Source organism: Lissotriton helveticus, chromosome 3_1 (assembly GCF_964261635.1).
Source record: "Lissotriton helveticus chromosome 3_1, aLisHel1.1, whole genome shotgun sequence".
Lineage (NCBI taxonomy): Eukaryota > Metazoa > Chordata > Amphibia > Caudata > Salamandridae > Lissotriton > Lissotriton helveticus.
The window spans coordinates 1,026,789,106-1,026,802,904 of record NC_136061.1 but is presented as its reverse complement, the minus strand read 5'-3'; the positions used below and the strand labels follow the sequence as shown (position 1 = coordinate 1,026,802,904).

At 44.3% G+C, this 13,799-nt stretch overlaps 1 protein-coding gene across 1 annotated transcript in view; it reads right to left on the bottom strand.

The window, feature by feature from the left end:
• LOC144824202 (dynein axonemal heavy chain 11-like) overlaps nt 1-13,799 on the bottom strand; it is a 3,356,387-nt gene that overhangs the window by 774,188 nt on the left and 2,568,400 nt on the right. The gene's annotated exons all lie outside the window — the stretch shown is intronic.

The window sequence follows — 13,799 nt, the reverse complement described above, 5'->3', positions numbered from 1 at the left end:
GGTTCTTTTGTAAAGCGCTCCGACACCTTCGGGTAATGTTCGCGCTATATAAAATCGCATTAAATAAATAAATAAATAAACCAGTTATGACAAGCAGTAATCCGTAGTAAGACATTTAAAGGAGGTACATGGAGGGAACAGCAGTTTACTTTCATTATTTGCTATTGACAGCATCTACACTGGCGTAACGACAATTGAGGGGGCCTCCCAGCAAGGTATGTGGAAGGGCCCCCTCTGGGCTCAAACAGGAACTCTCCGGCCAGAGTGCCTTGCTGAGGGGGCCCCCTGGAGCTTGGGGACCCCCGCATCGGGGGGGCTGTGGGGGCCTGTGTTACGCCCCTGAACATCTAGCATTCATGATGGCGACAGAAAGCTCAAATTGCACAGACTAGAGTCTAGATATATCATAATATTGGGTACAAGGACACCATTGGGCTAAACTGGGACAAAGAATTGATTTTACATCTAGGTTGAAAAATGTATCATATTCTACTGCTCGCATACCTAGGAGACATCCTTCTTGGAATTGGATTTTTTACACTGTTTTTTAACTTAACTTTTTTCACAGTTGCTCTTCTGCCAGGTAGCTGTTTTTTATGTCTCTAAAGAGATGGACCCTTACAGACAAACAATGGAATTTTCTGTACTATCTTTCTTGACCATTGCCATTATGATAATCTTTTAAGTTGAAATTTCAGTGAATGTTAGATTTTTTCGGTCCCATGTGTCTTTAATTTTCTACTCTTTAATTTGAGATAAGCCCACTTGTTCATGACACTTTTGTACTCAGCAGATCAGTTTAATAGTACCTATTGGACATTCCCTGCTACTTACTTAATGAGACACACAATTATCACTATTTGGACTATTTTTCCCTGAACACCAGGTGACACTCTGCACAGACATATGTCTTTGCAACTATCTTGCATATCCATTACATTTTCTTGAAGCCCAGATTTTATCCCCTCATTGAGTGAGAAAGGACGGGCTTCATGTTCACTGCTGCTTCTGAACATTCTTCGGTATTCAGTCACTGCATGTACACCACGTCTTGTTTTGGTCCTTGTATGGACAACTACTGCAGTCAGATAATATTTTGTACCGGGCCCAGGATTCTTTCACGCTGGAGCATTTTCGGTAACGCTCTGGTTTTGGCATGATTAAGGTCTTTCTGCTACGTGATTTTATAATACAGTGCACACATCTAGTACAAGGACTTTTCTGGGGTAAAATGATCATGTGTTTTCTTTACTAATTACATAACATAGTTCTGAATCATATTATTTGATGCATTATGTATGATGTTCTACCTGATCCTGTTGTCATTGGTTTTTATCATGTACTGTACCATATGTGTGTATATGATTACCACACAGTCTAAGATGGCGCTGATGTATATTACTGCATTGTTTACATTGTACATTTTCCATTTTTACACTATGAGAACTTAAAAGCATTGTTTATTGGTCACTCCTTACCCATGAAAAAGGCATCGCCATCACCCGAAAAGCATTGGGGATCCCACGTGGTATTGGATGGATTCGTATTAATATAGTGTGGCACAGCAAAGTTCCGTGAGTGAATTATTTTCTTCAAGAGCAGTTTGAGGAGTTGGACTGTATATTATGGGCACACACAGACGTGAACGTACCACTGCAGTCTGGGCCCTGGAGAGACTGTTGTGTGGCCAAATGGGACACACACACATACATATATATAGAGAGAGAGATACTTTCTAAAACTGAGATTGAGTACAGGAGAAGAGAAGTGGGGGGCAAAGTATGAGAAATCTGCCGGGTTTAGGGTAGGTTTATTTAGCAGTGTCAATTCTGCTTGACTGGCACCAGCAGGCAGACAACCACATGTCTAGGTGATCAGCCAATTATATAGTCCAAGGCTTTCAATATATGCCTGCATATGAATGAATAGGTTGTCTTGAACACCTGCTAGGTGCCAATAAATATACCAAATGACTATTTTAAAATGTGTCCAAAGTGACAAATAGAAGGTCTAGAAATTCAACCAATATGAATGGAGGAAATGCTTCGGGGAAACGAAAGGCTAGATTCTATTGCTGGCTTTTATTTTACTGACATTAACCATAACAACATGGGCATTGTCCTTGCCACAGATCTATAAATGCATTAAAAGGAGAGGTAATCGCGTGTGTTGCATTAAGCTCACTAATTGAAATTAGCAATTCCTTCGCGATATTTGGAGCTGAAAAGATGCCCTCCCCAAAATATTTCTTCATAGTTGGTTTAGTCAGATCCTCTGATATTTCCGATGAATAGCGATGCTAGACTTGGTCAAGTTCACTTATTTTGTATATTTTTTCTCTGCGTGCCTTCGCAAACAATTTGTTGTTATGTTTCGGTTGTAAAATTGTGAAGTGTTAAGTGGCACAATGTTGCCTGGGTCATAAGGCATGCATCTTGGGGCTGGTAATGTGAAGCTACGGAGGGAATAGAAAACTATTAAATGACTGGCAATGTAGGGCGAAATTCAGTGAAACTACATCCAGGCGCCACACTACTGATAGGCAACCAGTTATTTATTTTATCTGGTGCTGTCCTATGATGCTAGGAAACACAGAATAGTATATGACATTATGGTGCTTTTTGCATTGGCCCGTGATCAAGTTGTCAAAACTTTGATGACACTTGCTTCAAGCATCTTGGCCTAGAAAAGACACAAGCCCTTTTTCTATGTCCCTCAAAATGCAGTATGCCTTTTACAGTGGTATCTTTTGTGGGGCTTGCTTACAACACTTTTAGCGAGTTAAGGCCAAAGAATATTTGAGATGGGATGTACCAGGATTTGGCTACATATAGTGCCCATATTAATGTACTAGCAGCCCGTCCCGACGTTGTCCGGGTATGAATTGCTGCAGGCCAGTAGTATATTGTTTTGTAGGATTTCGTTTTGATAGCATTTCTTATCTGTGACAGGCCTGTGAAACGCTCCGATTCACAGTGCACTGCTGATGCACTTAAGAGTGTGCGTTCAGTAGTGTGTGAACTCGAGTTTCCCTACTTTATTTTTCCTTGCAATATTATATAGCGCGAACTCGACAACATGGCATGAGCACAATTTACATTACAGAAGAACACATTCATTTGTGGTAGGCACGGGGAGACAAAGCGATTTGCCTGAAATCACACGATGTTGAGCTGATGCCGAGATTCGAACGTAGCTTCCCAGCTCTAAAGTTCACAATTCTAGAACTTGTGGCGGGAGGTGTGTCTAAAAGTGTATGTCGGTGCTGGCCATCAATGAGAGAGACCTGTGCATTTTTCAAATGGGTGGTGAAAAAATATGAGTATGTTGCTGGAGATGTAGGCCGCCGTGCCACCAATGAACTTACCGGGGGAGGGTAAACACCCATTATTCCGCAACTTTCTTTCCGCATACCATCACTCCGCATACTTCCATTACGAAAGTACCATGACTCCGCAATGCCATTATAACGCATGGCATTACATTTTATATGAAATTCGTTGTAAATGCATGAATGGTAAAAGCGTGTTTTTAAAAAAATGTTTGGATAAGGTAAGTATGGGTATAGGGTTATATGTTTTGGGGTACTGAGGTATATGTTTTGGGGTGTTAGGGTATTTTAAGGGTTCAGATATAGTTTTGGGTTATGGGGTACAGGGGTAGTTTTAGGGTTAAGGGGTAGGTTTGGGTTTTAGGGTACAGGGGATTTTAAGGGTTCAGGGCTGGGTTTGGGTTTTGGGGTACAGGGGTATTTTTAGGGTTCAGGGCTAGGTTTGGGTTTTGGGGTACAGGGGTATTTTTAGGGTGCAGGACTAGGTTTGGGTTTTGTGGTACAGGGGCATTTTGAGGGTTCAGGGGTAGGTTTGGGTTTTGGGTTACAGTGGTATTTTAAGGGTTCAGGGCTAGGTTTTGGTTTTGGGGTACAGGGGTATTTTAGGGTTCAGGGGTGGTTTTGGGGAACAGTGGTATTTTTAGGGTTCAGGGCTAGGTTTGGGTTTTGGGGTACAGGGGTATTTTTAGGGTTCAGGGGTAGGTTTGGGTTTTGAGGTACAGGGGTATTTATAGGGTTCAGGGCTAGGTTTGGGTTTTGGGATACAGGGGTATTTTTAGGGTTTAGGGATAGGTTTGGGTTTTGGGGTACAGGGTATATTTATAGGGTTAAGATGGGTTAGTGTTTAAGGCTGTTGGGGTATTTTAAGGAGTAAGGGTGGGTTATGATTATGGGGTGCAGGGGTATTTAAAGGGAGCAGGGTGGGATTAGCACACGATATGAGACATGGCATGAAGGGCGGAATGTACCACACGCCCCCAGCGTTTGTCACGCCCCCAGCTCACGCCCACAGCACAACGCAGACACGCCCACAAGGGACTACTTTGCTGGCACGGTTCTTTTACCTTTTAAATGTATATGGTGGGCGTCTGCATAGCCTATGTCCTTCTGCTGCAACTGCCCTTTCCAACGCTGTATTGGGTGTTGTGATTGGTGCTGTGGTTCCTGAGATTACCCGCCTCAAAGGTTTGGGCTCTCTCTTTATTATATTAGTATAGATTTGCAAGCGGTAGGAAGATTCGCCTTTACAAAAGTGACTGTTGCTTTAAACAGTAAAGAGACTGAATGAAATACATCAAAAACAGTACAAGGGAACTTCTCGCATAGAGGAAAAATCGACCGATTTGAATAACACTTGATATTTGAACTTTATTCTGCTCGTGTTCTTTTCCCAGCCGTTTTGGAGCATGGCAACAACCAGTGACCTCTAACCTAGCACGTCTCAATTATTTAAAACTAACAGATGGGCTTAAATATGAAAACTAAGATTGTGTACATTGAAATGGAAACACTGTAATTGTAGTTTTTTTACGCTGCAAAATGCATTAGTGCATTTTTATGTATCGCTAGCAGCAGATGCCAATAAAAATGAAGTGTACTTTAATTTAATACACGTTACAAGAAAAAAAAGCAAAGAGCTAGATTTCAACATAAAAAGGACAACAGCGCACATGACAAGTGAGTATGTTGCGGCTCGGTTTTAGGGGGTGCCCCTTCTCGGCTTGGGCGCAGATGGCGACGGAGACATTTCCACAGGCAGTCGCCCCCCCTGCCTTATTATCTGCCCTGTGTCTGTGCGCGATCGGGGCTGCATAAATAAATGATAATACCAATAATAACAATACAGCTTCCAAAGCCCATTGTGCGACTGCCCCATAATTGTACTAAATGAGCTCGGAACTGGGCTTTGGCAGAGCTGCTAACAATGGATCCAAGCAGGTTCCGAAGCAGAAAGATGCCTGCACTTTCACCCTGTCTGTATAGTAACGAGATGCGACCCGAGCTATAATCTGCAGTAATACACGAGCACAATAGACAGGCATGTTTTGAAGTGACTGAGCCTAATCTTAGCCTTAATCTCTTGAAATACAAGGCCACAATGGCGTGGACAAACATCAGGGAACACGGTCGAACCCTGCCTGGGGACCGCCAAGGTTTTAAATTTCAAGCTACATGCTATTTTGGGGTTTAATGATTTCAGAGGTGAAACAGTGTTAAAAGCGCAGAAATTAATACCACGAAAAGGTGACCTGCAAGTCAGTCCTTTGCTACGCGTTCTTTGTCGGGCATGTTTATGATTCGTTTCCATTATTTGATCAAAAGTGCATACATGGCTGTACATTTTAATTGGAGGGCAACCTTTAACATGACAGCACACAAGGAATGCTAATGAACTCCACCACTTTTCATCACTGCCTAATTTTCAGGAACCTCGCTGTATATATTCGTCATTTCATTTGACCTGCCTTCTTAATGAGTTGCTTGTTTAAATTTGTTTTAATAAGGCAATATGCAAAAAAAGACATACGACTAGGTACATAACACACAGGGCCCGAAAAAACATGGTTTGCAAAGGCAACCAGTTTTAGTCTTTGTACAGGTTCTTCAGCTACATGTCCACCAATGGCAGAATCACTGTCCTCTTTACAGTTGGGTTAAAGGGACTGTAAAACGCTTTTTTTGAGTTTATATTTCGTGCATCAATAATAACGTGTATTATCCCTGCCCACACATGATTCTACATGTATAGAATGAAATTACATTATTGCATTTTAAATTATTTTTATGGTGTATAGAAGTGAAGTTATTAATGTATTTTGGTTAGGCCACATATCTATGTAAGTCTCCATATTGAATAAGATGGCTGTCATCTCTGTCACTCACTCCTGCTTCCCCTCTACGCACATCCTTTCTCCACAGGCTTCACAGAGTACAGTCAAGCTGATAGCATAACAGTTTATTTTCACTGCAGTAGTTGTCCTGCTAGTGTTCAATCTTCTATGGTGAGGATGTAGAAATATAACAAGTATCCATGTTTTCTGTTCCTTCACTGGCCTTACTCATTCAGAGAATACTTCTTGTTAAATGTTTCATATTCCTTTAAATATCTCTGGATGACATTAGCATAGAGGATGTTGAACAATTATTCAAAGAATTGGGATGGTGCTTATGTCTTAAAACAATGATGTTTATTATTCTTGTGTTTGTTCTAATTTGCTAAAGTAATCATATTTTTGCTCACACCTTGATGAAATTGCTAAAATTGCTAATTTTCTCAGCAAGAATTGTGTATAAAAACCACATGACTTGGGGTTGAGAAAGAAGCCTTTCCAACTTTACTAGGGATACTGCCAGACTATATACTGATTTATCTGCTCATTGGGACTAAGAATAATTCCAGATTTTAAATACTCTGTATAGCTCTGCTTCTGAGAGCCTTCATGGCATTAATTCTGTAGTGCCTATTTTGAATTTTGTAATAAAACCCTTTCACTTTTCATTGATTTAGAACTCAAATCATTAAGTGGTGTCCCTATTACTTTTAAAATTGTTTAACTCTGCTAACTTGATGTTCGGAGAGGCACCTTAACTTGGGGAAAAATTGCCTCATGAAATTGAAGTTTAACACTTTTAGAAAGTGGTTATTAGTAGGGGTAAGTATGCACCTACCACCAGTAAAAAGACCACTAATACGGTATAGGGTCCAGTAAAAGTCTCAATAAATGAGTCCCTTGCTCAACCTTTGGTAGCTGTAACTGAGCAGTTAGACCTAACTTAGGAAACATTTCTGTAAAGCATTTAAAGACACCAATACATCAAATAAATAAGACACAACACACACTAAAAATGTATAAAAATAGTAAATATTTTTATGAACAAATAGACAATAAAATGACAAAAATCCAATGTAGGAAATCGGAGAAATTATTTTTTAAAGGTTAACCACTTCATAGTGCTTAAAAGGCTACAGCGCCACTCTGAGACATCTGGTCGCGCTTGACCGGGACAAAGTCAAAGTTTCAGGTCGATTACGATGGAGCCCTGGTCGGATACACTAAGCAGTAGGCCCTGGTCAAAATTTTGCCTTCATACTTGGAAACTTTATTTGAGCTTTTTCTTCCGATGGCCCTCGATGGTCTTCACCAGGCCGGATTCAGGGAGGGTTCGCTGGCTTGATTTTTCAAAGCGCTCCTGGTCAAAAACTGGAAGTCGGAGCTCAGGACCTTTTCAGCAGGACTAACCTGAAATCCTGGCCGGGTCGCGGTTGAAAGAGGCTGGCTTGACTCTTGCGTTGGATCGGTCACCCAATGGAGCATTTTCCCAAAGATTCTCCAAACGTCAGGAGATGGTATCTGAAGCCCTCCTTGTAGGTTCAAAGTGTCCACAACACCAATACAAAGGACTGGATTCTCCTATATGGTCTTTGGAAGTTCTGGACCACAATAACCACAATACACCTGGCCAAATTCTTAAAAGTCCAGTGGATGCACTCCAGGATGGGGACTCCGGGTGGAGATGATGCAGGTGGGCTCTGTTAACCTGTAGCTGCAGGGAGTCCACTCCCTAAGTATTCTTTTTTTTTTTTTTTTTTTTTATTGCAAAGTTATATAGCAGTATCATCACAGCACAGAGAAATACCTACAACCCTGAGGCCGGCTTACAGCATGGGATAAAGATAAGCAGTACATAGACCTTGTAGCCTCGTCTGGTTGCAGAGACGGCTTCTGTCAACAGGATGATCGATTGCGTGAAACGAATGTAATGCACAAGGAAAATACAATTTGCTTTTTATAATTTTTGTGTCCGTTTCCCATTTAAACTTAAACCAAAAAATAGAACAAAACAAAACTGCACACATGACTCAGTACGGTAATGAGTTACTCTTAGCATGTTATCTAGCATCGAAGGTGTCCCGTAAGGGACCAATCGTGCGGACCTCTCAAAGTCACATTCCACCCGCGCCACCCTCCTCCACCAAGTCCCACCGCTATGTGGTCAGCCCCTCCCCGTGCATGTAGAGTGTCCACCATTGGTCTCAACCCCTAATCAGTATCCCCCTCGTCATCAGAACCTTCAAGGTCCTCACCTGCCAATGGCTCACAGATATCTCCCCTGTACGCGTTCCACGGTTGCCAAACCCCATTCCACTTACGCGGGTTATTTCTCAGTTTATAGACTGCCCTTTCTGTCAACATAAGCATATCCATGTTCTTGATCCACTGTGCTAGCGTGGGGAGATCTGCCGTCCCCCATTTCTGTGCGATATCCCGTTTGGCCGTGATAAGTCCTATTGTGGTCCACGCCCTCTCATAGAAAGTAAGCTCTGTAGGCCCCCATATATTCAGTAAACACAACCTTGGGTCCATTGTAAGTGAGGTGTGGAGTGTTTGTGCGATAGTGCGTAGTACCCGCTGCCAAAACAAACAATGCGTGGGCAGTTCCAAAGCGTGTGTAGGAACGTGCCCTCGTCCCCGCAGCCCCTAAGACAGTACGGATGATCCGCTCTCTGCAGTTTGTGTAGTGTTGTGCGGGTGTAATAAATCCTATGTAAAATTTTAAGTTGTACCAAGCGGAATTTAGATGATATACCCGCCTCACGTGGAGACGCCATGGCTGCATTCCAGTCGGACTCGTCTAGGTCTCCGACGTCGGTCTTCCATTTGTCTTTTAGCTTCTGCAGCGGGTCAGGTACATTGTTGAGTATTTTACGATATGTTAATGAGGTTGCGCCTTCCTGCATGAAATCTGTGAGCAGACGGTCCTCCAGTGGGGAGGATTCAGGTGGAGATGTATCTGGTGGGACTGCCGCCTGTAGGGCGTGCCTAATCTGTATGTATCTATATAGCTCGCTATCCCTCAGTTCGTACTGTTCTTGAAGGGTCGCGAATGAGATCACTCCCTCCCCAGTCCACAGATCTCCCACGGTCGATATCCCAATGTTGTCCCACTGAGTGAATCCCTTAGTGCGCCGTAGATGACCCAGCGCTTTGGTGTCCCACAGAGGCGTGAGCTTTGTGATGGTCCCTCCCCATTGTAACTTCGCTTGTGCCTTGTACCACAGTTGAACGGTGTGTTTAGTGGGCCCTATGAGTTTCGCCGCAATGCCCCGGTGATACAGAGGTGCCAGTAAGCTATTTGTACCCAGTTGTACCCTGTCTGCTTTGAATGCCGGGTCCTCCTGCGGGGCGTGCAGCCACTGGTTTAGGATCTTAAGTTGGGCCGCCCAATAATAGAATTGCAGATTGGGCAGTGCAATGCCTCCATCATACCAGCCCCTATTCAGCTTTGCGTGCGAAATCCGAGCTGGCCGGTTCCCCCAGAGCAGACTCGAGATCTGCGCTGTCACTTTCTGTAGGAAACCTGCGGGTACCAAATGTGGGGTATTTTCAAGGACGTATAAGAAACGCGGCAGGGCCATCAATTTAAATAACGCTGCCCTGCCCAGCAATGTCAGTGGGAGTTCCTTCCAGTGTTGCACATCGCTACGGAGCCGGGACAAGGGAGGCAACAAGTTGAGTCGTGCGAACTCTGTTTCATCTCGAGTGATGTGGATGCCCAGATATTTGAAGGAAGAGGGAGCCACCTCCAGCGGACAGGAGTCTGGCAGCGGCGGGAGTGGCCCCCTGAGCTCAAAAAGTATCGACTTCGCCCAGTTGATGGTATAGCCTGATACGCGCCCATGTGAGTTGCAAATCGCTAGGAGGTTGGGCAGACTATTTTCTAGGTCTGTGAGGTATATTAACATATCGTCCGCGTAAAGGGACACTCTGTCTTCCCATTGTGAGTCCCATCGTATCCCCCTCAGAAGTTGCGTAGTGCGGATAGTGACTGCCAGTGGTTCTAGGACCAGAGCAAAAAGGAGGGGTGATAGTGGGCATCCCTGTCGTGTACCACGTCCTAGACATATGGTCCGAGAAATGTGGCCATTCGCTACTATCCTGGCCATAGGATCCTTATAAAGCATCCTTATCCAGGAAATAAAGACGGGGCCAAAGCCCATCCGTGCCAGCACCGCGAAGAGGTAGCCCCACTCCACCAAATCAAACGCCATTTTGGCGTCCAGCGATAGTATCGCTGCTGGTTCTTGCAACATTGAGAGTCGTGCCACAACTCTGTGTACCCTGCGAAGGTTAAGGGCCGTGCTTCTATGCGGCATGAAGCCGGACTTATCCGGGTGGATCAGTTGACTTAAGCATGGCATAAGTCTGTTCGCCAGCACTTTCGCTATTATTTTGGCCTCCGGGTTCAAGAGGGAAATGGGCCTATACGATTTACAGTCGTTGGGCGGCTTACCCGGTTTCGGGATAGCGACGATAGTCGCCATCCGTTGGTCTGCGGGCAAAATTCCCTTCACCCTACTCTCTTCATACATGTGAAGAAGGGGCGTACCCAGGGACTCAGACACCCTAAGTATTCTTGAAGCAAGGTACAGTCCCCATGGCTGTAGTCCCAAATTGTGCAGCAGCTGAAGTCATTCAGAGTGCAGGCCTTTGGGTGGAAATTCAGATTCGAGCAGGTCAGTCCTTCTTTTCCTTGTAAATTCAGGCAGCAGAACTGAGAGGCTATGCACATCTCACATATTTATTCTCAGCTTCTGGGCATCAAAAGGAGGGCACCCCTGACCCATTGTCGGCAGGGTCCTACTCAGGCGCATGACTACTTCCTCTAATGTGTGGCATCGTTTTGTACCTGAAAGCACCATTCTTCCAAAATCCATGATGGCTCAAATTTCAGCAGCCAAAGACACATAATTGATGGGTGGAATGTGGAACAAATCAAAACATTCACCCCAGTCAAGAGATCTGGGTTAAATCCATAGTTGTTTGCTCACCATGCCACCCCAGTTTAGATCCAGCCATATGCAAATCAGTCTTGACTCTGTTCCTCATGGGAACAGTCCATCCCAAACTGCCAAGCAAGGTCCTCCCTGGACCAGAAACAAGCATCCTGGGACCGGTTTCGGGGTTTCACACCTCATCAGTCAGGATAGCTAAATCTCGTGGCACAGTGAGCCCAGAACCCACGTTTGGGCATACCCAGTGCACTTAGGGCTAGAAAACAAAAGACACACAATTGAAGGGCAGAATGAGGAACAAATCAAAACATTCACCCCCAGTCAAGAGATCTGGGTTAAATCCATCGTTCTTTTGCTCACCATGACAAAAAGATCTTCTGTTGGTCCAGCCACCACCAAAGACGCAATACATCCTAATACAGGATCCAGGACACCACTGCACCCTGTTTGTTGCTGCTCTACATGCTGGTTGTGCTGTTTGTCAGGACTTGCACCAGCCTTCCCTAGATGGTTGCTCAGAAGGCTTCCTTTGATGGTCAGTAAGAAGGCCAGAAGGATCTATCAAAGCTCAAAAGCCTAATGTGGGGCTGGCTCTCCACTGAAGACCAGATGCGTCTGAGCTCCAACCCCCACCACTTCAATAACTACCTTAAAGTATGGGTACCAACAGGAGAGGAGGATGGACGAGGTCAGGAGACCAAGAATCCTTACAACCAACCTCACCGAGCTTTAGGACTAAGACCTAAAAAACTCTAGATCATAACTTGACTATCCTGGGCATGCTGTGGCAGTGGAAAGGTCTTGAACACCACAGTCTCCAGGATAGCCTATTTGAAAGTAATAGTGCTCAGGTAGGACTTTGGCTTGTTGATGGACAATTCCTAAGACGTCAAGATTACTACCTTTTCAGGAGATGGACTGTGACTGACTTGAGCAAACCTGCCTTGACGAGCCAATTATCAAGGTATAGGAACATATGTATCTCTGACCTCTGAGAATGAGCTTCAACAACTGAATCACTCTCATGCACATTCAGTGGACTAAAGAAAGGCCAAAGAGCAGTATAGCACATTCACAATCCACAGTGAGCCGCAGGTAGCGCCTGTTGGACAGCAGGACAGGACTATGAAAATATGCATTCTGCAAATTCAGGAACACCATCAAGTCCCCTGGATCCAGAGCCAGAAGGGTTTGAATCAGAAAGAACTGTTTGAATTTGTCATTCCTCAGAACGGCATTCAGTGGATGGATGACCATAATAGACCTAATGCCTCTGTCCTTTGGCATGAGGAAGTAGCATGAACAGCAACAGCGACCTTTCCTCCAATTCTGGCACCCACTTGATGGCCACTTCGACTAGTTGGGGCTGTATCGATTTCATCATGATAGAGGTGTAGTCCACTAAAAATTGCCCTGGTGTGAACGAAATAGGAGGAGGGGACATAAATTAAGGCAGGGCTTAGCCTCTTTGAACAATTTGTATGACCCATTGCTATAATGTGATGGATTTCCAGCCAGGAAGGAAATCTCATATCCTGCCCCTCACTAGCAGATGGTCCTCAGAGGGCAAATAAAAGAAGCTTAGGGACCACTGCAGCAGGGGAGGAAGTCTTGGAGGATTGCTGTCCCTGCTGAAATGAATGCCCTCAGCCACCACCTTACCTTCTTCCCTGAAAGGGCTGACTTAGCTGCTGCACCAACTGGTAAGTCTGATGCTTGTTGTAAGCTAGGTCTCTGGAATAGCTGCTAAACTATCTACATTTCTGGTAACATTGTGTGGCAGGGAGAATAACTCCAAGGATGGAGCAGTGGTGCGCAGTGTTTGAATTGCTTCAGTGCCAAGTCACTCTTCTCTCTGAACTATCTAGATCCATCCAAGTGCCTGTGCAGGAGAGACACTGTGACATTCCCTGACAACCTTGTTGATCACAATCAGACATGCATTCTGAGCAATGCACTGGTGCCAATACTACAGCCTATACAAGTGAGTGTTTTATGCATGCAACACATGCATATATCTTTTGAGTCAGTGAGGTTCTGAGGTCCGCCGGGATGGCCAGCACAATCTCTCTCTCATAAGGTATGGGAGTACTTGACCAGAATGCATACTGCATTCAAATATCTGAAAGCTAAGTTAACCAATGGAAACCGTTTCTTATGCTTCGATTCCCATTCCTGGGAGTTCACAGGAAAAACATTTGGATTGACTTTGCTTGTGGATGCCTCCACCACAAGGCCCACAGGCATTGGGTGTTTCATCAGAAAGGCAGGGTTTCCAGGGGCGGGCTAGTGCAACTTGACCTGAAGGGTGAAGCATAGTTTAGATCAAGTAGTCCTGAGAGTGGCTGCAAGGGCCTTGTTAAACAACAATAGCGTCTGAGGTGAAGAGAGACTTGGCTGAAGAATTTTCCTCAATAAATTCATTTTACCAGTGTAATGAGCACCACAGCAGATTTCCCAACTCCTTATCATCATCAGTGTTGTGAGGAACATTAGTTATGCCACGGACTGCATCAAAGTTGTTACATAAAGTCCATAAGGCATGACTCCATTTTCCACTGAGACTCAATTTTCTCTATTTTTGCAGAATCACTGACATGTCTGCCTGTGATGCAGATGTAGTCTGTCCTTATCTTTCTAAGAGCCTATTAAAATGTCAAGTCATTTAAACAA